Below are 23,179 nucleotides of genomic sequence, written 5' to 3'. Positions count from 1 at the left end.
TTTTTTTTTCATTTGCACAACGTGTGGGTGGTTGCATTTACTGTAACTTACGTTCAACTGGAGCCTGCTGGTAGAGCCAATGCCGAAGTAATAATAATAATAATATTTGGGGTTTTACGTGCCAAAACCACTTTCTGATTATGAGGCACGCCGTAGTGGAGGACTCCGGAAATTTTGGCCACCTGGGGTTCTTTAACGTGCACCTAAATCTAAGCACACGGGTGTTTTCGCATTTCGCCCCCATCGAAATGCGGCCGCCGTGGCCGGGATTCGATCCCGCGACCTCCTGCTCCGCAGCCCAAGCCAATGCCGAAGTGTAACACCAACAATATTCAGGCCACTACACGATATTGTACGCGAAATGATGACGGTGGTAAGCGGTAGACGTAATGATGCAAAATTTAGTCGCACAAGGTTCTAACCGCTTACTTATCACACCCGCATACAGCTCAATGACAATGCATCAATAAAGTGGCACCTTGTGGGCTGCAACGCGCGCAAAATGTGGCGCTCGCCCTCTTGTTTTTGTGAGCACTAGCACGCACGCATGCAGCGAACAACCACAAACGGAGTGATCAACGTACACGACGCGTGCGTGTATTGTTCACGGAACGACTGCCGCGTATGTGCTGTATGCTGTAGCAACACATTCGGCGACTGCACAACATAGCAGCACGATACAGGTGCAGTCGTAAACAGCACATTCTCGCCATCGGCCATACCATGCTGAATACGCCGGTTCTCGTCCGTTCCCCGAAGCTAAGCAGCATTGGGCTCGGTCAGTACTTGGTAGGGAGATCACCTGGGAACACTGAGTGCTGATGGCACCGTTCTTTTTGCTTTTTTATTGCGTGCTTCTGTGACGTCTTGTTTTTTTTTCATTTGCAGAATGTGTGGGTGGTTGCATTTACTGTAACTTACGTTCAACTGGAGCCTGCTGGTAGAGCCAACGCCGAAGTGTAACACCAACAATATTCAGGCCACTACACGATATTGTACGCGAAATGATGACGGTGGTAAGCGGTAGACGTAATGATGCAAAATTTAGTCCCACAAGGTTCTAACCGCTTACTTATCACTCCCGCATACAGCTCAATGACAACGCATCAATAAAGTGGCACCTTGTGGGCTGCAACGCGCGCAAAATGTGGCGCTCGCCCTCTTGTTTTTGTGAGCACTAGCACGCACGCATGCAGCGAACAACCACAAACGGAATGATCAACGTACACGACGCGTGCGTGTATTGTTCACGGAAAGACTGCCGCGTACGTGCTGTATGCTGTAACAATACATTGGGCGACTGCACAACATAGCAGCACGATACAGGTGCAGTCGTAAACAGCACATTCTCGCCATCGGCCATACCATGCTGAATACGCCGGTTCTCGTCCGATCCCCGAAGCTAAGCAGCATTGGGCTCGGTCAGTACTTGGGAGGGAGACCACCTGGGAACACCGAGTGCTGATGGCACCGTTCTTTTTGCTTTTTTATTGCGTGCTTCTGTGACGTCTTGCTTTTTTTTTCATTTGCACAACGTGTGGGTGGTTGCATTTACTGTAACTTACGTTCAACTGGAGCCTGCTGGTAGAGCCAACGCCGAAGTGTAACACCAACAATATTCAGGCCACTACACGATATTGTACGCGGAATGATGACGGTGGTAAGCGGTATACGTAATGATGCAAAATTTAGTCGCACAAGCTTCTAACCGCTTACTTATCACACCCGCATACAGCTCAATGACAACGCATCAATAAAGTGGCACCTTTTGGGCTGCAACGCGAGCAAAATGTGGCGCTCGCCCTCTTGTTTTTGTGAGGACTAGCACGCACGCATGCAACGAACAACCACAAACGGAGTGATCAACGTACACGACGCGTGCGTGTATTGTTCACGGAAAGACTGCCGCGTACGGGCTGTATGCTGTAGCAATACATTCGGCGACTGCACAACATAGCAGCACGATACAGGTGCAGTCGTAAACAGCACATTCTCGCCATCGGCCATACCATGCTGAATACGCCGGTTCTCGTCCGATCCCCGAAGCTAAGCAGCATTGGGCTCGGTCAGTACTTGGGAGGGAGACCACCTGGGAACACCGAGTGCTGATGGCACCGTTCTTTTTGCTTTTTTATTGCGTGCTTCTGTGACGTCTTGTTTTTTTTTTCATTGGCACAACGTGTGGGTGTTTGCATTTACTGTAACTTACGTTCAACTGGAGCCTGTTGGTAGAGCCAACGCCGAAGTGTAACACCAACAATATTCAGGCCACTACAGTACGCGGAATGATGGCGGTGGTAAGCGGTATACGTAATGATGCAAAATTTAGTCGCACAAGCTTCTAACCGCTTACTTATCACACCCGCATACAGCTCAATGACAACGCATCAATAAAGTGGCACCTTGTGGGCTACAACGCGAGCAAAATGTGGCGCTCGCCCTCTTGTTTTTGTGAGCACTAGCGCGCACGCATGCAGCGAACAACCACAAACGGAGTGATCAACGTCCTCGACGCGTGCGTGTATTGTTCACGGAAAGACTGCCGCGTACGTGCTGTATGCTGTAGCAATACATTCGGCGACTGCACAACATAGCAGCACGATACAGGTGCAGTCGTAAACAGCACATTCTCGCCATCGGCCATACCATGCTGAATACGCCGGTTCTCGTCCGATCCCCGAAGCTAAGCAGCATTGGGCTCGGTCAGTACTTGGGAGGGAGATCACCTGGGAACACCGAGTGCTGATGGCACCGTTCTTTTTGCTTTTTTATTGCGTGCTTCTGTGACGTCTTGTTTTTTTTTCATTTGCACAACGTGTGGGTGGTTGCATTTACTGTAACTTACGTTCAACTGGAGCCTGCTGGTAGAGCCAACGCCGAAGTGTAACACCAACAATATTCAGGCCACTACACGATATTGTACGCGAAATGATGACGGTGGTAAGCGGTAGACGTAATGATGCAAAATTTAGTCGCACAAGGTTCTAACCGCTTACTTATCACACCCGCATACAGCTCAATGACAACGCATCAATAAAGTGGCACCTTGTGGGCTGCAACGCGCGCAAAATGTGGCGCTCGCCCTCTTGTTTTTGTGAGCACTAGCACGCACGCATGCAGCGAACAACCACAAACGGAGTGATCAACGTACACGACGCGTGCGTGTATTGTTCACGGAACGACTGCCGCGTACGTGCTGTATGCTGTAGCAACACATTCGGCGACTGCACAACATAGCAGCACGATAAAGGTGCAGTCGTAAACAGCACATTCTCGCCATCGGCCATACCATGCTGAATACGCCGGTTCTCGTCCGATCCCCGAAGCTAAGCAGCATTGGGCTCGGTCAGTACTTGGGAGGGAGATCACCTGGGAACACTGAGTGCTGATGGCACCGTTCTTTTTGCTTTTTTATTGCGTGCTTCTGTGACGTCTTGTTTTTTTTTCATTTGCAGAATGTGTGGGTGGTTGCATTTACTGTAACTTACGTTCAACTGGAGCCTGCTGGTAGAGCCAACGCCGAAGTGTAACACCAACAATATTCAGGCCACTACACGATATTGTACGCGAAATGATGACGGTGGTAAGCGGTAGACGTAATGATGCAAAATTTAGTCCGACAAGGTTCTAACCGCTTACTTATCACACCCGCATACAGCTCAATGACAACGCATCAATAAAGTGGCACCTTGTGGGCTGCAACGCGCGCAAAATGTGGCGCTCGCCCTCTTGTTTTTGTGAGCACTAGCACGCACGCATGCAGCGAACAACCACAAACCGAGTGATCAACGTACACGACGCGTGCGTGTATTGTTCACTGAAAGACTGCCGCGTACGTGCTGTATGCTGTAGCAATACATTCGGCGACTGCACAACATAGCAGCACGATACAGGTGCAGTCGTAAACTGCACATTCTCGCCATCGGCCATACCATGCTGAATACGCCGGTTCTCGTCCAATCCCCGAAGCTAAGCAGCATTGGGCTCGGTCAGTACTTGTGAGGGAGACCACCTGCGAACACCGAGTGCTGATGGCACCGTTCTTTTTGCTTTTTTATTGCGTGCTTCTGTGACGTCTTGTTTTTTCTTTTTTTCATTTGCACAACGTGTGGGTGTTTGCATTTACTGTAACTTACGTTCAAGCTGAGCCTGCTGGTAGAGCCAACGCCGAAGTGTAACACCAACAATATTCAGGCCACTACACGATATTGTACGCGGAAAGTTGACGGTGGTAAGCGGTATACGTAATGATGCAAAATTTAGTCGCACAAGGTTCTAACCGCTTACTTATCACACCCGCATACAGCTCAATGACAACGCATCAATAAAGTGGCACCTTGTGGGCTGCAACGCGCGCAAAATGTGGCGCTCGCCCTCTTGTTTTTGTGAGCACTAGCACGCACGCATGCAGCGAACAACCACAAACGGAGTGATCAACGTACACGACGCGTGCGTGTATTGTTCAGGGAAAGACTGCCGCGTACGTGCTGTATGCTGTAACAATACATTGGGCGACTGCACAACATAGCAGCACGATACAGGTGCAGTCGTAAACAGCACATTCTCGCCATCGGCCATACCATGCTGAATACGCCGGTTCTCGTCCGATCCCCGAAGCTAAGCAGCATTGGGCTTGGTCAGTACTTGGGAGGGAGACCACCTGGGAACACCGAGTGCTGATGGCACCGTTCTTTTTGCTTTTTTATTGCGTGCTTGTGTGACGTCTTGCTTTTTTTTTCATTTGCACAACGTGTGGGTGGTTGCATTTACTGTAACTTACGTTCAACTGGAGCCTGCTGGTAGAGCCAACGCCGAAGTGTAACACCAACAATATTCAGGCCACTACACGATATTGTACGCGGAATGATGACGGTGGTAAGCGGTATACGTAATGATGCAAAATTTAGTCGCACAAGCTTCTAACCGCTTACTTATCACACCCGCATACAGCTCAATGACAACGCATCAATAAAGTGGCACTTTGTGGGCTGCAACGCGCGCAAAATGTGGCGCTCGCCCTCTTGTTTTTGTGAGCACTAGCACGCACGCATGCAGCGAACAACCACAAACGGAGTGATCAACGTACACGACGCGTGCGTGTATTGTTCAGGGAAAGACTGCCGCGTACGTGCTGTATGCTGTAGCAATACATTGGGCGACTGCACAACATAGCAGCACGATACAGGTGCAGTCGTAAACAGCACATTCTCGCCATCGGCCATACCATGCTGAATACGCCGGTTCTCGTCCGATCCCCGAAGCTAAGCAGCATTGGGCTCGGTCAGTACTTGGGAGGGAGACCACCTGGGAACACCGAGTGCTGATGGCACCGTTCTTTTTGCTTTTTTATTGCGTGCTTCTGTGACGTCTTGTTTTTTTCTTTTTTTCATTTGCACAACGTGTGGGTGTTTGCATTTACTGTAACTTACGTTCAACTGGAGCCTGCTGGTAGAGCCAACGCCGAAGTGTAACACCAACAATATTCAGGCCACTACACGATATTGTACGCGGAATGATGACGGTGGTAAACGGTATACGTAATGATGCAAAATTTAGTCGCACAAGCTTCTAACCGCTTACTTATCACACCCGCATACAGCTCAATGACAACGCATCAATAAAGTGGCACCTTGTGGGTTGCAACGCGCGCAAAATGTGGCGCTCGCCCTCTTGTTTTTGTGAGCACTAGCACGCACGCATGCAGCGAACAACCACAAACGGAGTGATCAACGTACACGACGCGTGCGTGTATTGTTCACGGAAAGACTGCCGCGTACGTGCTGTATGCTGTAGCAATACATTGGGCGACTGCACAACATAGCAGCACGATACAGGTGCAGTCGTAAACAGCACATTCTCGCCATCGGCCATACCATGCTGAATACGCCGGTTCTCGTCCGATCCCCGAAGCTAAGCAGCATTGGGCTCGGTCAGTACTTGGGAGGGAGACCACCTGGGAACACCGAGTGCTGATGGCACCGTTCTTTTTGCTTTTTTATTGCGTGCTTCTGTGACGTCTTGTTTTTTTTCATTAGCACAACGTGTGGGTGGTTGCATTTACTGTAACTTACGTTCAACTGGAGCCTGCTGGTAGAGCCTACGCCGAAGTGTAACACCAACAATATTCAGGCCACTACACGATATTGTACGCGGAATGATGACGGTGGTAAGCGGTATACGTAATGATGCAAAATTTAGTCGCACAAGCTTCTAACCGCTTACTTATCACACCCGCATACAGATGACAACGCATCAATAAAGTGGCACCTTGTGGGCTGGAACGCGCGCAAAATGTGGCGCTCGCCCTCTTGTTTTTATGAGCACTAGCACGCACGCATGCAGCGAACAACCACAAACGGAGTGATCAACGTACACGACGCGTGCGTGTATTGTTCACGGAAAGACTGCAGCGTACGCGCTGTATGCTGTAGCAATACATTGGGCGACTGCACAACATAGCAGCACGATACAGGTGCAGTCGTAAACAGCACATTCTCGCCATCGGCCATACCATGCTGAATACGCCGGTTCTCGTCCGATCCCCGAAGCTAAGCAGCATTGGGCTCGGTCAGTACTTGGGAGGGAAACCACCTGGGAACACCGAGTGCTGATGGCACCGTTCTTTTTGCTTTTTTATTGCGTGCTTCTGTGACGTCTTGTTTTTTTTTTCATTTGCACAACGTGTGGGTGGTTGCATTTACTGTAACTTACGTTCAACTGGAGCCTGTTGGTAGAGCCTACGCCGAAGTGTAACACCAACAATATTCAGGCCACTACAGTGCGCGGAATGATGACGGTGGTAAGCGGTATACGTAATGATGCAAAATTTAGTCGCACAAGCTTCTAACCGCTTACTTATCACACCCGCATACAGCTCAATGACAACGCATCAATAAAGTAGCACCTTGTGGGCTGCAACGCGCGCAAAATGTGGCGCTCGCCCTCTTGTTTTTGTGAGCACTAGCACGCACGCATGCAGCGAACAACCACAAACGGAGTGATCAACGTACACGACGCGTGCGTGTATTGTTCACGGAAAGACTGCCGCGTACGTGCTGTATGCTGTAGCAATACATTCGGCGACTGCACAACATAGCAGCACGATACAGGTGCAGTCGTAAAAAGCACATTCTCGCCATCGGCCATACCATGCTGAATACGCCGGTTCTCGTCCGATCCCCGAAGCTAAGCAGCATTGGGCTCGGTCAGTACTTGGGAGGGAGACCACCTGGGAACACCGAGTGCTGATGGGACCGTTCTTTTTGCTTTTTTATTGCGTGCTTCTGTGACGTCTTGTTTTTTCTTTTTTTCATTTGCACAACGGGTGGATGTTTGCATTTACTGTAACTTACGTTCAACTGGAGCCTGCTGGTAGAGCCAACGCCGAAGTGTAACACCAACAATATTCAGGCCACTACACGATATTGTACGCGGAATGATGACGGTGGTAAGCGGTATACGTAATGATGCAAAATTTAGTCGCACAAGGTTCTAACCGCTTACTTATCACTCCCGCATACAGCTCAATGACAACGCATCAATAAAGTGGCACCTTGTGGGCTGCAACGCGCGCAAAATGTGGCGCTCGCCCTCTTGTTTTTGTGAGCACTAGCACGCACGCATGCAGCGAACAACCACAAACGGAGTGATCAACGTACACGACGCGTGCGTGTATTGTTCACGGAAAGACTGCCGCGTACGGGCTGTATGCTGTAGCAATACATTCGACGACTGCACAACATAGCAGCACGATACAGGTGCAGTCGTAAACATCACATTCTCGCCATCGGCCATGCCATGCTGAATACGCCGGTTCTCGTCCGATCGCCGAAGCTAAGCAGCATTGGGCTCGGTCAGTACTTGGAAGGGAGACCACCTGGGGACACCGAGTGCTGATGGCACCGTTCTTTTTGCTTTTTTATTGCGTGCTTCTGTGACGTCTTGTTGTTTTTTTTCATTTGCACAACGTGTGGGTGGTTGCATTTACTGTAACTTACGTTCAACTGGAGCCTGCTGGTAGAGCCAATGCCGAAGTAATAATAATAATAATATTTGGGGTTTTACGTGCCAAAACCACTTTCTGATTATGAGGCACGCCGTAGTGGAGGACTCCGGAAATTTTGGCCACCTGGGGGTCTTTAACGTGCACCTAAATCTAAGCACACGGGTGTTTTCGCATTTCGCCCCCATCGAAATGCGGCCGCCGTGGCCGGGATTCGATCCCGCGACCTCGTGCTCCGCAGCCCAAGCCAATGCCGAAGTGTAACACCAACAATATTCAGGCCACTACACGATATTGTACGCGGAATGATGACGGTGGTAAGCGGTATACGTAATGATGCAAAATTTAGTCGCACAAGCTTCTAACCGCTTACTTATCACACCCGCATACAGCTCAATGACAACGCATCAATAAAGTGGCACCTTGTGGGCTGCAACGCGCGCAAAATGTGGCGCTCGCCCTCTTGTTTTTGTGAGGACTAGCACGCACGCATGCAGCGAACAACCACAAATGGAGTGATCAACGTACACGACGCGTCCGTGTATTGTTCACGGAAAGACTGCCGCGTACGTGCTGTATGCTGTAGCAATACATTCGGTGACTGCACAACATAGCAGCACGATACAGGTGCAGTCGTAAACAGCACAATCTCGCCATCGGCCATACCATGCTGAATACGCCGGTTCTCGTCCGATCCCCGAAGCTAAGCAGCATTGGGCTCGGTCAGTACTTGGGAGGGAGACCACCTGGGAACACCGAGTGCTGATGGCACCGTTCTTTTTGCTTTCTTATTGCGTGCTTCTGTGACGTCTTGTTTTTTTTTTTTTTCATTTGCACAACGTGTGGGTGGTTGCATTTACTGTAACTTACGTTCAACTGGAGCCTGCTGGTAGAGCCAGCGCCGAAGTGTAACACCAACAATATTCAGGCCACTACACGATATTGTACGCGGAATGATGACGGTGGTAAGCGGTATACGTAATGATGCAAAATTTAGTCGCACAAGCTTCTAACCGCTTACTTATCACACCCGCATACAGCTCGATGACAACGCATCAATAAAGTGGCACCTTGTTGGCTGCAACGCGCGCAAAATGTGGCGCTCGCCCTCTTGTTTTTGTGAGCACTAGCACGCACGCATGCAGCGAACAACCACAAACGGAGTGATGAACGTACACGACGCGTGCGTGTATTGTTCACGGAAAGACTGCCGCGTACGTGCTGTATGCTGTAGCAATACATTGGGCGACTGCACAACATAGCAGCACGATACAGGTGCAGTCGTAAACAGCACATTCTCGCCATCGGCCATACCATGCTGAATACGCCGGTTCTCGTCCGATCCCCGAAGCTAAGCAGCATTGGGCTCGGTCAGTACTTGGGAGGGAGACCACCTGGGAACACCGAGTGCAGATGGCAGCGTTCTTTTTGCTTTTTTATTGCGTGCTTCTGTGACGTCTTGTTTTTTTTTTTCATTTGCACAACGTGTGGGTGGTTGCATTTACTGCAACTTACGTTCAACTGGAGCCTGCTGGTAGAGCCAACGCCGAAGTGTAACACCAACAATATTCAGGCCACTACACGATATTGTACGCGGAATGATGACGGTGGTAAGCGGTATACGTAATGATGCAAAATTTAGTCGCACAAGCTTCTAACCGCTTACTTATCACACCCGCATACAGATGACAACGCATCAATAAAGTGGCACCTTGTGAGCTGCAACGCGCGCAAAATGTGGCGCTCGCCCTCTTGTTTTTGTGAGCACTAGCACGCACGCATGCAGCGAACAACCACAAACGGAGTGATCAACGTACACGATGCGTGCGTGTATTGTTCACGGAAAGACTACCGCGTACGTGCTGTACACTGTAGCAATACATTCGGCGACTGCACAACATAGCAGCACGATACAGGTGCAGTCGTAAACAGCACATTCTCGCCATCGGCCATACCATGCTGAATACGCCGGTTCTCGTCCGATCCCCGAAGCTAAGCAGCATTGGGCTCGGTCAGTACTTGGGAGGGAGACCACCTGGGAACACCGAGTGCTGATGGGACCGTTCTTTTTGCTTTTTTATTGCGTGCTTCTGTGACGTCTTGTTTTTTCTTTTTTTCATTTGCACAACGGGTGGATGTTTGCATTTACTGTAACTTACGTTCAACTGGAGCCTGCTGGTAGAGCCAACGCCGAAGTGTAACACCAACAATATTCAGGCCACTACACGATATTGTACGCGGAATGATGACGGTGGTAAGCGGTATACGTAATGATGCAAAATTTAGTCGCACAAGCTTCTAACCGCTTACTTATCACACCCGCATACAGCTCAATGACAACGCATCAATAAAGTGGCACCTTGCGGGCTGCAACGCGCGCAAAATGTGGCGCTCGCCCTCTTGTTTTTGTGAGCACTAGCACGCACGAATGCAGCGAACAACCACAAACGGAGTGATCAGCGTACACGACGCGTGCGTGTATTGTTCACGGAAAGACTGCCGCGTACGTGCTGTATGCTGTAGCAATACATTCGGCGACTGCACAACATAGCAGCACGATACAGGTGCAGTCGTAAACAGCACATTCTCGCCATCGGCCATACCATGCTGAATACGCCGGTTCTCGTCCGATCCCCGAAGCTAAGCAGCATTGGGCTCGGTCAGTACTTGTGAGGGAGACCACCTGGGAACACCGAGTGCTGATGGCACCGTTCTTTTTGCTTTTTTATTGCGTGCTTCTGTGACGTCTTGTTTTTTCTTTTTTTCATTTGCACAACGGGTGGATGTTTGCATTTACTGTAACTTACGTTCAACTGGAGCCTGCTGGTAGAGCCAACGCCGAAGTGTAACACCAACAATATTCAGGCCACTACACGATATTGTACGCGGAAAGTTGACGGTGGTAAGCGGTATACGTAATGATGCAAAATTTAGTCGCACAAGGTTCTAACCGCTTACTTATCACACCCGCATACAGCTCAATGACAACGCATCAATAAAGTGGCACCTTGTGGGCTGCAACGCGCGCAAAATGTGGCGCTCGCCCTCTTGTTTTTGTGAGCAATAGCACGCACGCATGCAGCGAACAACCACAAACGGAGTGATCAACGTACACGACGCGTGCGTGTATTGTTCACGGAAAGACTGCCGCGCACGTGCTGTATGCTGTAGCAATACATTCGGCGACTGCACAACATAGCAGCACGATACAGGTGCAGTCGTAAACAGCACATTCTCGCCATCGGCCATGCCATGCTGAATACGCCGGTTCTCGTCCGATCCCCGAAGCTAAGCAGAATGGGCTCGGTCAGTACTTGGAAGGGAGACCACCTGGGGACACCGAGTGCTGATGGCACCGTTCTTTTTGCTTTTTTATTGCGTGCTTCTGTGACGTCTTGTTTTTTTTTTTCATTTGCACAACGTGTGGGTGGTTGCATTTACTGTAACTTACGTTCAACTGGAGCCTGCTGGTAGAGCCAACGCCGAAGTGTAACACCAACAATATTCAGGCCACTACACGATATTGTACGCGGAATGATGACGGTGGTAAGCGGTATACGTAATGATGCAAAATTTAGTCGCACAAGCTTCTAACCGCTTACTTATCACACCCGCATACAGCTCAATGACAACGCATCAATAAAGTGGCACCTTGTGGGCTGCAACGCGCGCAAAATGTGGCGCTCGCCCTCTTGTTTTTGTGAGCACTAGCACGCACGCATGCAGCGAACAACCACAAACGGAGTGATCAACGTACACGACGCGTGCGTGTATTGTTCACGGAAAGACTGCCGCGTACGTGCTGTATGCTGTAGCAATACATTGGGCGACTGCACAACATAGCAGCACGATACAGGTGCAGTCGTAAACATCACATTCTCGCCATCGGCCATGCCATGCTGCATACGCCGGTTCTCGTCCGATCCCCGAAGCTAAGCAGCATTGGGCTCGGTCAGTACTTGGGAGGTAGACCACCTGGGGACACCGAGTGCTGATGGCACCGTTCTTTTTGCTTTTTTATTGCGTGCTTCTGTGACGTCTTGTTTTTTTTTTTCATTTGCACAACGTGTGGGTGGTTGCATTTACTGCAACTTACGTTCAACTGGAGCCTGCTGGTAGAGCCAACGCCGAAGTGTAACACCAACAATATTCAGGCCACTACACGATATTGTACGCGGAATGATGACGGTGGTAAGCGGTATACGTAATGATGCAAAATTTAGTCGCACAAGCTTCTAACCGCTTACTTATCACACCCGCATACAGCTCAATGACAACGCATCAATAAAGTGGCACCTTGTGGGTTGCAACGCGCGCAAAATGTGGCGCTCGCCCTCTTGTTTTTGTGAGCACTAGCACGCACGCATGCAGCGAACAACCACAAACGGAGTGATCAACGTACACGACGCGTGCGTGTATTGTTCACGGAAAGACTGCCGCGTACGTGCTGTATGCTGTAGCAATACATTGGGCGACTGAACAACATAGCAGCACGATACAGGTGCAGTCGTAAACAGCACATTCTCGCCATCGGCCATACCATGCTGAATACGCCGGTTCTCGTCCGATCCCCGAAGCTAAGCAGCATTGGGCTCGGTCAGTACTTGGGAGGGAGACCACCTGGGAACACCGAGTGCTGATGGCACCGTTCTTTTTGCATTTTATTGCGTGTTTCTGTGACGTCTTGTTTCTTTTTTAATTTGCACAACGTGTGGGTGGTTGCATTTACTGTAACTTACGTTCAACTGGAGCCTGTTGGTAGAGCCAACGCCGAAGTGTAACACCAACAATATTCAGGCCACTACAGTGCGCGGAATGATGACGGTGGTAAGCGGTATACGTAATGATGCAAAATTTAGTCGCACAAGCTTCTAACCGCTTACTTATCACTCCCGCGTACAGCTCAATGACAACGCATCAATAAAGTGGCACCTTGTGGGCTGCAACGCGCACAAAATGTGGCGCTCGCCCTCTTGTTTTTGTGAGCACTAGCACGCACGCATGCAGCGAACAACCACAAACGGAGTGATCAACGTACACGACGCGTGCGTGTATTGTTCACGGAAAGACCGCCGCGTACGGGCTGTATGCTGTAGCAATACATTCGGCGACTGTACAACATAGCAGCACGATACAGGTGCAGTCGTAAACAGCACATTCTCGCCATCGGCCATGCCATGCTGAATACGCCGGTTCTCGTCCGATCCCCGAAGCTAAGCAGCATTGGGCTCGGCCAGTACTTGGAAGGGAGACCACCTGGGGACACCGAGTGCTGATGGCACCGTTCTTTTTGCTTTTTTATTGCGTGCTTCTGTGACGTCTTGTTTTTTTTTTTCATTTGCACAACGTGTGGGTGGTTGCATTTACTGTAACTTACGTTCAACTGGAGCCTGCTGGTAGAGCCAACGCCGAAGTGTAACACCAACAATATTCAGGCCACTACACGATATTGTACGCGGAATGATGACGGTGGTAAGCGGTATACGTAATGATGCAAAATTTAGTCGCACAAGCTTCTAACCGCTTACTTATCACACCCGCATACAGCTCAATGACAACGCATCAATAAAGTGGCACCTTGTGGGCTGCAATGCGCGCAAAATGTGGCGCTCGCCCTCTTGTTTTTGTGAGCACTAGCACGCACGCATGCAGCGAACAACCACAAACGGAGTGATCAACGTACACGACGCGTGCGTGTATTATTCACGGAAAGACTGCCGCGTACGTGCTGTATGCTGTAGCAATACATTGGGCGACTGCACAACATAGCAGCACGATACAGGTGCAGTCGTAAACATCACATTCTCGCCATCGGCCATGCCATGCTGAATACGCCGGTTCTCGTCCGATCGCCGAAGCTAAGCAGCATTGGGCTCGGTCAGTACTTGGAAGGGAGACCACCTGGGGACACCGAGTGCTGATGGCACCGTTCTTTTTGCTTTTTTATTGCGTGCTTCTGTGACGTCTTGTTTTTTTTTTCATTTGCACAACGTGTGGGTGGTTGCATTTACTGCAACTTACGTTCAACTGGAGCCTGCTGGTAGAGCCAACGCCGAAGTGTAACACCAACAATATTCAGGCCACTACACGATATTGTACGCGGAATGATGACGGTGGTAAGCGGTATACGTAATGATGCAAAATTTAGTCGCACAAGCTTCTAACCGCTTACTTATCACACCCGCATACAGCTCAATGACAACGCATCAATAAAGTGGCACCTTGTGGGTTGCAACGCGCGCAAAATGTGGCGCTCGCCCTCTTGTTTTTGTGAGCACTAGCACGCACGCATGCAGCGAACAACCACAAACGGAGTGATCAACGTACACGACGCGTGCGTGTATTGTTCACGGAAAGACTGCCGCGTACGTGCTGTATGCTGTAGCAATACATTGGGCGACTGCACAACATAGCAGCATGATACAGGTGCAGTCGTAAACAGCACATTCTCGCCATCGGCCATACAATGCTGAATACGCCGGTTCTCGTCCGATCCCCGAAGCTAAGCAGCATTGGGCTCGGTCAGTACTTGGGAGGGAGACCACCTGGGAACACCGAGTGCTGATGGCACCGTTCTTTTTGCATTTTATTGCGTGTTTCTGTGACGTCTTGTTTTTTTTTTTCATTTGCACAACGTGTGGGTGGTTGCATTTACTGTAACTTACGTTCAACTGGAGCCTGTTGGTAGAGCCAACGCCGAAGTGTAACACCAACAATATTCAGGCCACTACAGTGCGCGGAATGATGACGGTGGTAAGCGGTATACGTAATGATGCAAAATTTAGTCGCACAAGCTTCTAACCGCTTACTTATCACTCCCGCGTACAGCTCAATGACAACGCATCAATAAAGTGGCACCTTGTGGGCTGCAACGCGCACAAAATGTGGCGCTCGCCCTCTTGTTTTTGTGAGCACTAGCACGCACGCATGCAGCGAACAACCACAAACGGAGTGATCAACGTACACGACGCGTGCGTGTATTGTTCACGGAAAGACCGCCGCGTACGGGCTGTATGCTGTAGCAATACATTCGGCGACTGCACAACATAGCAGCACGATACAGGTGCAGTCGTAAACAGCACATTCTCGCCATCGGCCATGCCATGCTGAATACGCCGGTTCTCGTCCGATCCCCGAAGCTAAGCAGCATTGGGCTCGGCCAGTACTTGGAAGGGAGACCACCTGGGGACACCGAGTGCTGATGGCACCGTTCTTTTTGCTTTTTTATTGCGTGCTTCTGTGACGTCTTGTTTTTTTTTTTCATTTGCACAACGTGTGGGTGGTTGCATTTACTGTAACTTACGTTCAACTGGAGCCTGCTGGTAGAGCCAACGCCGAAGTGTAACACCAACAATATTCAGGCCACTACACGATATTGTACGCGGAATGATGACGGTGGTAAGCGGTATACGTAATGATGCAAAATTTAGTCGCACAAGCTTCTAACCGCTTACTTATCACACCCGCATACAGCTCAATGACAACGCATCAATAAAGTGGCACCTTGTGGGCTGCAACGCGCGCAAAATGTGGCGCTCGCCCTCTTGTTTTTGTGAGCACTAGCACGCACGCATGCAGCGAACAACCACAAACGGAGTGATCAACGTACACGACGCGTGCGTGTATTGTTCACGGAAAGACTGCCGCGTACGTGCTGTATGCTGTAGCAATACATTGGGCGACTGCACAACATAGCAGCACGATACAGGTGCAGTCGTAAACATCACATTCTCGCCATCGGCCATGCCATGCTGAATACGCCGGTTCTCGTCCGATCGCCGAAGCTAAGCAGCATTGGGCTCGGTCAGTACTTGGAAGGGAGACCACCTGGGGACACCGAGTGCTGATGGCACCGTTCTTTTTGCTTTTTTATTGCGTGCTTCTGTGACGTCTTGTTTTTTTTTTTCATTTGCACAACGTGTGGGTGGTTGCATTTACTGCAACTTACGTTCAACTGGAGCCTGCTGGTAGAGCCAACGCCGAAGTGTAACACCAACAATATTCAGGCCACTACACGATATTGTACGCGGAATGATGACGGTGGTAAGCGGTATACGTAATGATGCAAAATTTAGTCGCACAAGCTTCTAACCGCTTACTTATCACACCCGCATACAGCTCAATGACAACGCATCAATAAAGTGGCACCTTGTGGGTTGCAACGCGCGCAAAATGTGGCGCTCGCCCTCTTGTTTTTGTGAGCACTAGCACGCACGCATGCAGCGAACAACCACAAACGGAGTGATCAACGTACACGACGCGTGCGTGTATTGTTCACGGAAAGACTGCCGCGTACGTGCTGTATGCTGTAGCAATACATTGGGCGACTGCACAACATAGCAGCATGATACAGGTGCAGTCGTAAACAGCACATTCTCGCCATCGGCCATACCATGCTGAATACGCCGGTTCTCGTCCGATCCCCGAAGCTAAGCAGCATTGGGCTCGGTCAGTACTTGGGAGGGAGACCACCTGGGAACACCGAGTGCTGATGGCACCGTTCTTTTTGCTTTTTTATTGCGTGCTTCTGTGACGTCTTGTTTTTTTTTTTCATTTGCACAACGTGTGGGTGGTTGCATTTACTGTAACTTACGTTCAACTGGAGCCTGCTGGTAGAGCCAACGCCGAAGTGTAACACCAACAATATTCAGGCCACTACACGATATTGTACGCGGAATGATGACGGTGGTAAGCGGTATACGTAATGATGCAAAATTTAGTCGCACAAGCTTCTAACCGCTTACTTATCACACCCGCATACAGCTCAATGACAACGCATCAATAAAGTGGCACCTTATGGGCTGGAACGCGCGCAAAATGTGGCGCTCGCCCTCTTGTTTTTGTGAGCACTAGCACGCACGCATGCAGCGAACAACCACAAACGGAGTGATCAACGTACACGACGCGTGCGTGTATTGTTCACGGAAAGACTGCCGCGTACGTGCTGTATGCTGTAGCAATACATTGGGCGACTGAACAACATAGCAGCACGATACAGGTGCAGTCGTAAACAGCACATTCTCGCCATCGGCCATACCATGCTGAATACGCCGGTTCTCGTCCGATCCCCGAAGCTAAGCAGCATTGGGCTCGGTCAGTACTTGGGAGGGAGACCACCTGGGAACACCGAGTGCTGATGGCACCGTTCTTTTTGCATTTTATTGCGTGTTTCTGTGACGTCTTGTTTTTTTTTTCATTTGCACAACGTGTGGGTGGTTGCATTTACTGTAACTTACGTTCAACTGGAGCCTGTTGGTAGAGCCAACGCCGAAGTGTAACACCAACAATATTCAGGCCACTACAGTGCGCGGAATGATGACGGTGGTAAGCGGTATACGTAATGATGCAAAATTTAGTCGCACAAGCTTCTAACCGCTTACTTATCACTCCCGCGTACAGCTCAATGACAACGCATCAATAAAGTGGCACCTTGTGGGCTGCAACGCGCACAAAATGTGGCGCTCGCCCTCTTTTTTTTGTGAGCACTAGCACGCACGCATGCAGCGAACAACCACAAACCGAGTGATCAACGTACACGACGCGTGCGTGTATTGTTCGCTGAAAGACTGCCGCGTACGTGCTGTATGCTGTAGCAATACATTCGGCGACTGCACAACATAGCAGCACGATACAGGTGCAGTCGTACACAGCACATTCTCGCCATCGGCCATACCATGCTGAATACGCCGGTTCTCGTCCAATCCCCGAAGCTAAGCAGCATTGGGCTCGGTCAGTACTTGGAGGGAGACCACCTGGGAACACCGAGTGCTGATGGCACCGTTCTTTTTGCTTTTTTATTGCGTGCTTCTGTGACGTCTTGTTTTTTCTTTTTTTCATTTGCACAACGTGTGGGTGTTTGCATTTACTGTAACTTACGTTCAACTGGAGCCTGCTGGTAGAGCCAACGCCGAAGTGTAACACCAACAATATTCAGGCCACTACACGATATTGTACGCGGAAAGTTGACGGTGGTAAGCGGTATACGTAATGATGCAAAATTTAGTCGCCCAAGGCTCTAACCGCTTACTTATCACACCCGCATACAGCTCAATGACAACGCATCAATAAAGTGGCACCTTGTGGGCTGCAACGCGCGCAAAATGTGGCGCTCGCCCTCTTGTTTTTGTGAGCACTAGCACGCACGCATGCAGCGAACAACCACAAACGGAGTGATCAACGTACACGACGCGTGCGTGTATTGTTCACGGAAAGACTGCCGCGTACGTGCTGTATGCTGTAGCAATACATTCGGCGACTGCACAACATAGCAGCACGATACAGGTGCAGTCGTAAACAGCACATTCTCGCCATCGGCCATACCATGCTGAATACGCCGGTTCTCGTCCGATCCCCGAAGCTAACCCAGGTAGCACACAAAGTCTTGAAAACGTCGTATTAAGGGATTCAACGTCTGAAACGGATTTTTGACCAAAATCGACGCATCAAAGACGTTCCAAACAAGATAGCTTAAAAACGAGGGGTGAATACGTTTTGATAACGTTGGAAGCCAGACAGCTTAAAAACGAGGGGTGAATACGTTTTGCAAACGACTCAAAACGCCACCGCCACGCCACGGCGCGTCAGCCTCTTTAGCGGCTTCTACAATATTCAACAACCCATCAACGTGATCCAACCTTGCGCAAGGTGGCGATACCGTCGTCAAATCATGTGACCAAGGTGGCCACGTGATCCGTGATGCCGGGCAGCCGGGCGAGCCGGGGCATAGTCGCGTCGTCATGGCGTCGTCACGTCACCGCACTGGCATTGCGCTGTGGTGTGTTTGCGGCTGTTCTGAACGTGCTGCCGCTGCCCTTTGCTATGTAAGTGTTGCAGTGTTTTGCTGTCAAGAAAACAATATTCTGTGATCAGTTTGGGTTGTGCGATATGTTTGTGTGGTTTTAATTTGGAAATCAGTAGTGTTTTCAATTGTTATGTGATCAAGGCGGCCACGTTATTCCTGAAGCCGTGCATAGTTACGTTATCGCACTCGCATGACACTATGGTCTGTTTGCGACTGTTCTGAATGTGTTGCCGCTGCCCTTTGTCATGTAAGTGTTGCAGTGTTTGCTGTCAAGAAAACGACATTCTGTGATTAGTTTGGGTTGTGCGATCTGTTTGAGCCGGGCATAATAACGTTATCGCACTTGCATTGCGCTGTGGTATGATAACGGCTGTTCTGAATGTGCTGCCGCTGCCCTTTGTCATGTAAATGTTGCAGGGTTTTGCCGTCAAGAAAACGACGTTCTGTGATTAGTTTGGGTTGTGCGATCTGTTTGTGTAGTTTAATTTGGAAATCAGTAGTGTTTTCAATTGGAGGGCGCGGAGTGGAGGGCACTAATCAGCTCTTCAAGTTCATTGTCATGTTATGTGAGGCGCCTTTTCATTGACGCTGTAATTAAGGCGCTAAGGGCAGTATAAGGACGAAAGTTAGAGGGACGAAATCGTGCCTGTGTGTCCCTAGCGTCGGGGTCGGCCGCTATGCGTGATCCTAACAAGAAAGCATTTTGCAGAATGCCAAGAAAGGCGGCAAAATTTCTGTCTGTGCGCACCTTGCCGATCTCCGCAATAGAGTCATCATCGTGGTATTTTAGTCTCCCGTTTAGCAAGAGTGTTGCAGACAAGGGAACTGCTTCAAACAGGCTTTTTTTTAATGATTCACTACTAGTGCGGTATCCCAAAAGGTGAGGTCAAGTGCTCACCCTATTTTCTTCCCTCGCGCTACAGCGCACTGACAGAATTTTGCGTGCACCATACCGTGCTTTTATCGTTTGCGCTTCAGGTTCTCGATTGTGTTTTCGCCCCCTTTACCCACGTGATGGGTATTTCATGGTATTACCGTGTACCACATGTGCCCATATATTGTGTCCAATATATGAAACGGCCAAATTCGATTTTATTTGACGCCTCAAATGGTAGTAATGTATTGAGTCCCTTGTAGCTTTGTGCTTGTTATCAATTTTACTATTTGGCGAATGGATACAGCATGTACGCTGCATAACTCGCTTGTGCATACTGCATACGTGAGTCGAGTATGCCCTTGGTATAAAATAACTTGTATGCTTTAGGTAGTACGATTGTTTGCAGTTTGGGACATGTGTCGGAATGTACGCTGTGCGCCCTTCGCGCTTTACGGCGGCCTGCCGAGTTCGTGCGCGTGCCATGTGTGCGCATGGAGTTCGCGAAGCGCTCTCGCAGTTTTTTTTAATATATATATATACATGTGTTCTGTTCGCGCGCTTCGCACAACAGGGCATGTCGCAGTTCTTTGTCCTTGTGCAACACATTTTCCTAGCGTACGTCTGTGCATTATTTGGTACCGGTTTCACACGGGGCTCTTTTAGCCGCTATCCAGTCCGTTACAAATCGAATTTCTCGGTCGTGATGGCTCCTCTGCGCAAGCTACGAGAGTGAGCCAGTCGCATCGATAATTTCGATCCGGATCGGGCTTGATCGCGATCGAGAGTGGTCGTGTGACACCGGTTTTACCCATGGCTCCCACATAGGGAACACTTTAAGTTCAATGCTACTGAGTGAAGAGCAAGTGCATATATATGCCAGTGGTGGTATGTGGGCAAGTCTTTCTGGTGAAGCCAATACTTGTGCATTCAAAACATTTCAATTACCAGCGTAGTGCATCAATGTGTCTACTTCGACAAAATAGAGCACCAGTGCAGATATCTGAACATACCTGTCCAGGGCAGCAAGTGTGTCTAGTTTGAAACCACTACCAGCATGTGCGGCAGTTCTATTTCCAGCAGCGGGACTGCACAATAATCAGTAGGGTGCTCTCAAGCTGTTTATCTATGAAGCTCTGCCTGGACTGTGTACCAAATATTTTTGGACGTGAAAGTGGGGGTGAATTGGTAAACATCAGTGGAACTGTGCCTGGACTTTGTGGCAAATGTTTTTGGATGTGAAAGTGTGAGTGAACTGGCAAAGAATTTGCTCTGGGCTACATGTGTTAAACGTTTTTCTCATTCAGAGTGCTTTCTTTTTACTTTAGGAGACTGGAGATGTGCGCAAAGTGTGACATGTCAGTGTGCTAATTAATGTATTTGCTGGTTTGCAAATTATTCGTTGGAACTTTATTTTTGCCAGAGAGGTACAACTTTGCCTCTTGTAAAGGGCTTTTTAGATAAAACACTTACTATTTATTATGACCATTGCTTCCTTTGTTACACAAATGCAGCTTCCAGTGCATTCCAGTTTATTTCCATGTTTATGTAAGTTTCTAATATGAGGCTTGCATATTCATTTCTCACGTTCTGTAGTGGCAAGATGCAGCATTACTGTCTCATCGTTCGCTGTACTACAGTAGTGTTCACTTGTTACACTGAATCCCCCGTTTAAGTATTCTGTACTAATTTCACTTTATTGCTTCTTTGTTGTATGGTTATTTTTTCTCGCCATTACCTTCTTTGATATATCCTAAAGGCAATATTTCCAATTTTGCATTGTTCCCATTTTTTTTATTTCTGTCACAGGATTGTTTTATGATGGTATGCGGTGGTATTTCTTTTTGTGCTCTTTTCAAGCTTTTAGATGATTGGTAACATTGCTTGGAGGCAGTTACCATCCAATTCATACTCTTGCATTTTTCAGTCTACTTAATTCTTCCATTCGCTCAGATGTCACTTCTGCATAACTCTAGTCCTTCTAATAGCACGCGCACTTTACTATGATAAATTAGACACTTTAGTACACTCTAGGTTTTTCTGTTCATTTTTGTATGTGTACTTGGAATTTTGTTTATGTGCTAGTGAATGTTCACTTTCGAGTTCATTACGAATCCTTTCTGCGACTTTTGTCATTGTTGATGTACTTTTATTCCTATTTGCATTTCTCACACAGTTTGTTCGAACCTTGCATAAGCATTACATTTTAATAAAGTGTTCTTGCTTTGTCACAATGTTCTCATTTCATGCACTCTTGGCATGAAGGGCTTGGTCTGGCCACCTGCCAAGACGTGGCCATTTGTTCTTTGCAGGATGTCATTCCCATTGTGGTTGTAAGCATCGTAGCTTACTAAAGGCGGTATTAAGGATTTATTATTCCTAACAGGCTCATTTTCGTGCGACTTGGTAGACGATGCGCCGGCCATGCGGGGAACAGTGCTTGGCACCGTGCCATGGCTCTTACAGTCAACACCGACGCTTCTACTCACCTGGGGCGCGATTGGAGATCGTTGTTCGAAACGCCCGATCAGTTTCACCTCACGCGATTGGCCTAGGCCGTGCCAACGGGTGCGGCTGACGACGTCTGCGCGGCATAGGCCAGTCGCGTGAGGCGAAACTAAACGCGTGTTTTGAACAACGATGTCTCATCGCGCCCGTCACCCGCGAAAATTAGCTTCAGATGATCGTAAACCTTTCAAGACCGCTTCTAGACCAGCTTTTTGATAACGTCCTAAAAACGTTTAGAAATTGGTTACGAATAGTTTTGGCAAAGGGATTACTTGTGTCTTTCCCAATCCTATTTCTAGACCAGCTTTTCGAATACGTCTTGCAGACCTGTTCTAGACCGTCTCAAGAAAGTAATTAAGCCGGACATTAGCAGAGATATACGACGTTTTCCCGCCGAAGTTCTCTCATTCGTGTCTTCTTTAACCCGTTTTTATCGTCTTGGATAAACGCTACGAAAACGTTACGTATCTCTTTTGTGCTACCTGGGAAGCAGCATTGGGCTCGGTCAGTACTTGGGAGGGAGACCACCTGGGAACACCGAGTGCTGATGGGACCGTTCTTTTTGCTTTTTTATTGCGTGCTTCTGTGACGTCTTGTTTTTTCTTTTTTTCATTTGCACAACGTGTGGATGTTTGCATTTACTGTAACTTACGTTCAACTGGAGCCTGCTGGTAGAGCCAACGCCGAAGTGTAACACCAACAATATTCAGGCCACTACACGATATTGTACGCGGAATGATGACGGTGGTAAGCGGTATACGTAATGATGCAAAATTTAGTCGCACAAGGTTCTAACCGCTTACTTATCACTCCCGCATACAGCTCAATGACAACGCATCAATAAAGTGGCACATTGTGGGCTGCAACGCGCGCAAAATGTGGCGCTCGCCCTCTTGTTTTTGTGAGCACTAGCACGCACGCATGCAGCGAACAACCACAAACGGAGTGATCAACGTACACGACGCGTGCGTGTATTGTTCACGGAAAGACTGCC

At 49.0% G+C, this 23,179-nt stretch overlaps 12 non-coding genes and 15 pseudogenes across 12 annotated transcripts; all 27 read left to right on the top strand.

Annotated features, from left to right (window-relative positions):
* Window positions 1-708: 708 nt before the first annotated feature.
* LOC142592257 (5S ribosomal RNA) lies at window positions 709-827 on the top strand (annotated as a pseudogene).
* Window positions 828-1,351: 524 nt separating this feature from the next.
* LOC142591803 (5S ribosomal RNA) lies at window positions 1,352-1,470 on the top strand. The gene has a single exon (XR_012830535.1). It is a non-coding gene; the product is annotated as a 5S ribosomal RNA (ribosomal RNA).
* Window positions 1,471-1,995: 525 nt separating this feature from the next.
* On the top strand, window positions 1,996-2,114 carry LOC142591792 (5S ribosomal RNA). The gene has a single exon (XR_012830527.1). It is a non-coding gene; the product is annotated as a 5S ribosomal RNA (ribosomal RNA).
* Window positions 2,115-2,632: 518 nt separating this feature from the next.
* LOC142591929 (5S ribosomal RNA) lies at window positions 2,633-2,751 on the top strand. Its single transcript, XR_012830651.1, has one exon. It is a non-coding gene; the product is annotated as a 5S ribosomal RNA (ribosomal RNA).
* Window positions 2,752-3,275: 524 nt separating this feature from the next.
* On the top strand, window positions 3,276-3,394 carry LOC142592059 (5S ribosomal RNA; annotated as a pseudogene).
* A 524-nt stretch (window positions 3,395-3,918) lies between these two features.
* LOC142592246 (5S ribosomal RNA) lies at window positions 3,919-4,037 on the top strand (annotated as a pseudogene).
* Window positions 4,038-4,566: 529 nt separating this feature from the next.
* On the top strand, window positions 4,567-4,685 carry LOC142591853 (5S ribosomal RNA). Its single transcript, XR_012830579.1, has one exon. It is a non-coding gene; the product is annotated as a 5S ribosomal RNA (ribosomal RNA).
* Window positions 4,686-5,210: 525 nt separating this feature from the next.
* LOC142591781 (5S ribosomal RNA) lies at window positions 5,211-5,329 on the top strand. Its single transcript, XR_012830526.1, has one exon. It is a non-coding gene; the product is annotated as a 5S ribosomal RNA (ribosomal RNA).
* A 530-nt stretch (window positions 5,330-5,859) lies between these two features.
* LOC142591769 (5S ribosomal RNA) lies at window positions 5,860-5,978 on the top strand. The gene has a single exon (XR_012830523.1). It is a non-coding gene; the product is annotated as a 5S ribosomal RNA (ribosomal RNA).
* Window positions 5,979-6,497: 519 nt separating this feature from the next.
* On the top strand, window positions 6,498-6,616 carry LOC142591881 (5S ribosomal RNA). The gene has a single exon (XR_012830605.1). It is a non-coding gene; the product is annotated as a 5S ribosomal RNA (ribosomal RNA).
* Window positions 6,617-7,134: 518 nt separating this feature from the next.
* On the top strand, window positions 7,135-7,253 carry LOC142591963 (5S ribosomal RNA; annotated as a pseudogene).
* Window positions 7,254-7,782: 529 nt separating this feature from the next.
* On the top strand, window positions 7,783-7,901 carry LOC142591980 (5S ribosomal RNA; annotated as a pseudogene).
* Window positions 7,902-8,654: 753 nt separating this feature from the next.
* On the top strand, window positions 8,655-8,773 carry LOC142591757 (5S ribosomal RNA). The gene has a single exon (XR_012830517.1). It is a non-coding gene; the product is annotated as a 5S ribosomal RNA (ribosomal RNA).
* Window positions 8,774-9,302: 529 nt separating this feature from the next.
* On the top strand, window positions 9,303-9,421 carry LOC142591972 (5S ribosomal RNA; annotated as a pseudogene).
* Window positions 9,422-9,943: 522 nt separating this feature from the next.
* Window positions 9,944-10,062, top strand: LOC142591962 (5S ribosomal RNA; annotated as a pseudogene).
* A 529-nt stretch (window positions 10,063-10,591) lies between these two features.
* On the top strand, window positions 10,592-10,710 carry LOC142591919 (5S ribosomal RNA). The gene has a single exon (XR_012830641.1). It is a non-coding gene; the product is annotated as a 5S ribosomal RNA (ribosomal RNA).
* Window positions 10,711-11,239: 529 nt separating this feature from the next.
* LOC142591695 (5S ribosomal RNA) lies at window positions 11,240-11,357 on the top strand (annotated as a pseudogene).
* A 526-nt stretch (window positions 11,358-11,883) lies between these two features.
* LOC142592278 (5S ribosomal RNA) lies at window positions 11,884-12,002 on the top strand (annotated as a pseudogene).
* Window positions 12,003-12,528: 526 nt separating this feature from the next.
* Window positions 12,529-12,647, top strand: LOC142591745 (5S ribosomal RNA). Its single transcript, XR_012830509.1, has one exon. It is a non-coding gene; the product is annotated as a 5S ribosomal RNA (ribosomal RNA).
* A 517-nt stretch (window positions 12,648-13,164) lies between these two features.
* LOC142592107 (5S ribosomal RNA) lies at window positions 13,165-13,283 on the top strand (annotated as a pseudogene).
* Window positions 13,284-13,809: 526 nt separating this feature from the next.
* LOC142591979 (5S ribosomal RNA) lies at window positions 13,810-13,928 on the top strand (annotated as a pseudogene).
* A 525-nt stretch (window positions 13,929-14,453) lies between these two features.
* Window positions 14,454-14,572, top strand: LOC142592040 (5S ribosomal RNA; annotated as a pseudogene).
* A 518-nt stretch (window positions 14,573-15,090) lies between these two features.
* On the top strand, window positions 15,091-15,209 carry LOC142592106 (5S ribosomal RNA; annotated as a pseudogene).
* A 526-nt stretch (window positions 15,210-15,735) lies between these two features.
* Window positions 15,736-15,854, top strand: LOC142591978 (5S ribosomal RNA; annotated as a pseudogene).
* Window positions 15,855-16,380: 526 nt separating this feature from the next.
* On the top strand, window positions 16,381-16,499 carry LOC142591734 (5S ribosomal RNA). The gene has a single exon (XR_012830498.1). It is a non-coding gene; the product is annotated as a 5S ribosomal RNA (ribosomal RNA).
* Window positions 16,500-17,025: 526 nt separating this feature from the next.
* Window positions 17,026-17,144, top strand: LOC142591729 (5S ribosomal RNA). The gene has a single exon (XR_012830494.1). It is a non-coding gene; the product is annotated as a 5S ribosomal RNA (ribosomal RNA).
* Window positions 17,145-17,661: 517 nt separating this feature from the next.
* Window positions 17,662-17,779, top strand: LOC142592049 (5S ribosomal RNA; annotated as a pseudogene).
* Window positions 17,780-23,179: the final 5,400 nt, after the last annotated feature.

The sequence above is a fragment of the Dermacentor variabilis genome, chromosome 8, assembly GCF_050947875.1.
Source record: "Dermacentor variabilis isolate Ectoservices chromosome 8, ASM5094787v1, whole genome shotgun sequence".
Lineage (NCBI taxonomy): Eukaryota > Metazoa > Arthropoda > Arachnida > Ixodida > Ixodidae > Dermacentor > Dermacentor variabilis.
The sequence above is the reverse complement of the archived record's forward strand: the minus strand, read 5'-3'. Positions and strand labels throughout refer to the sequence as shown.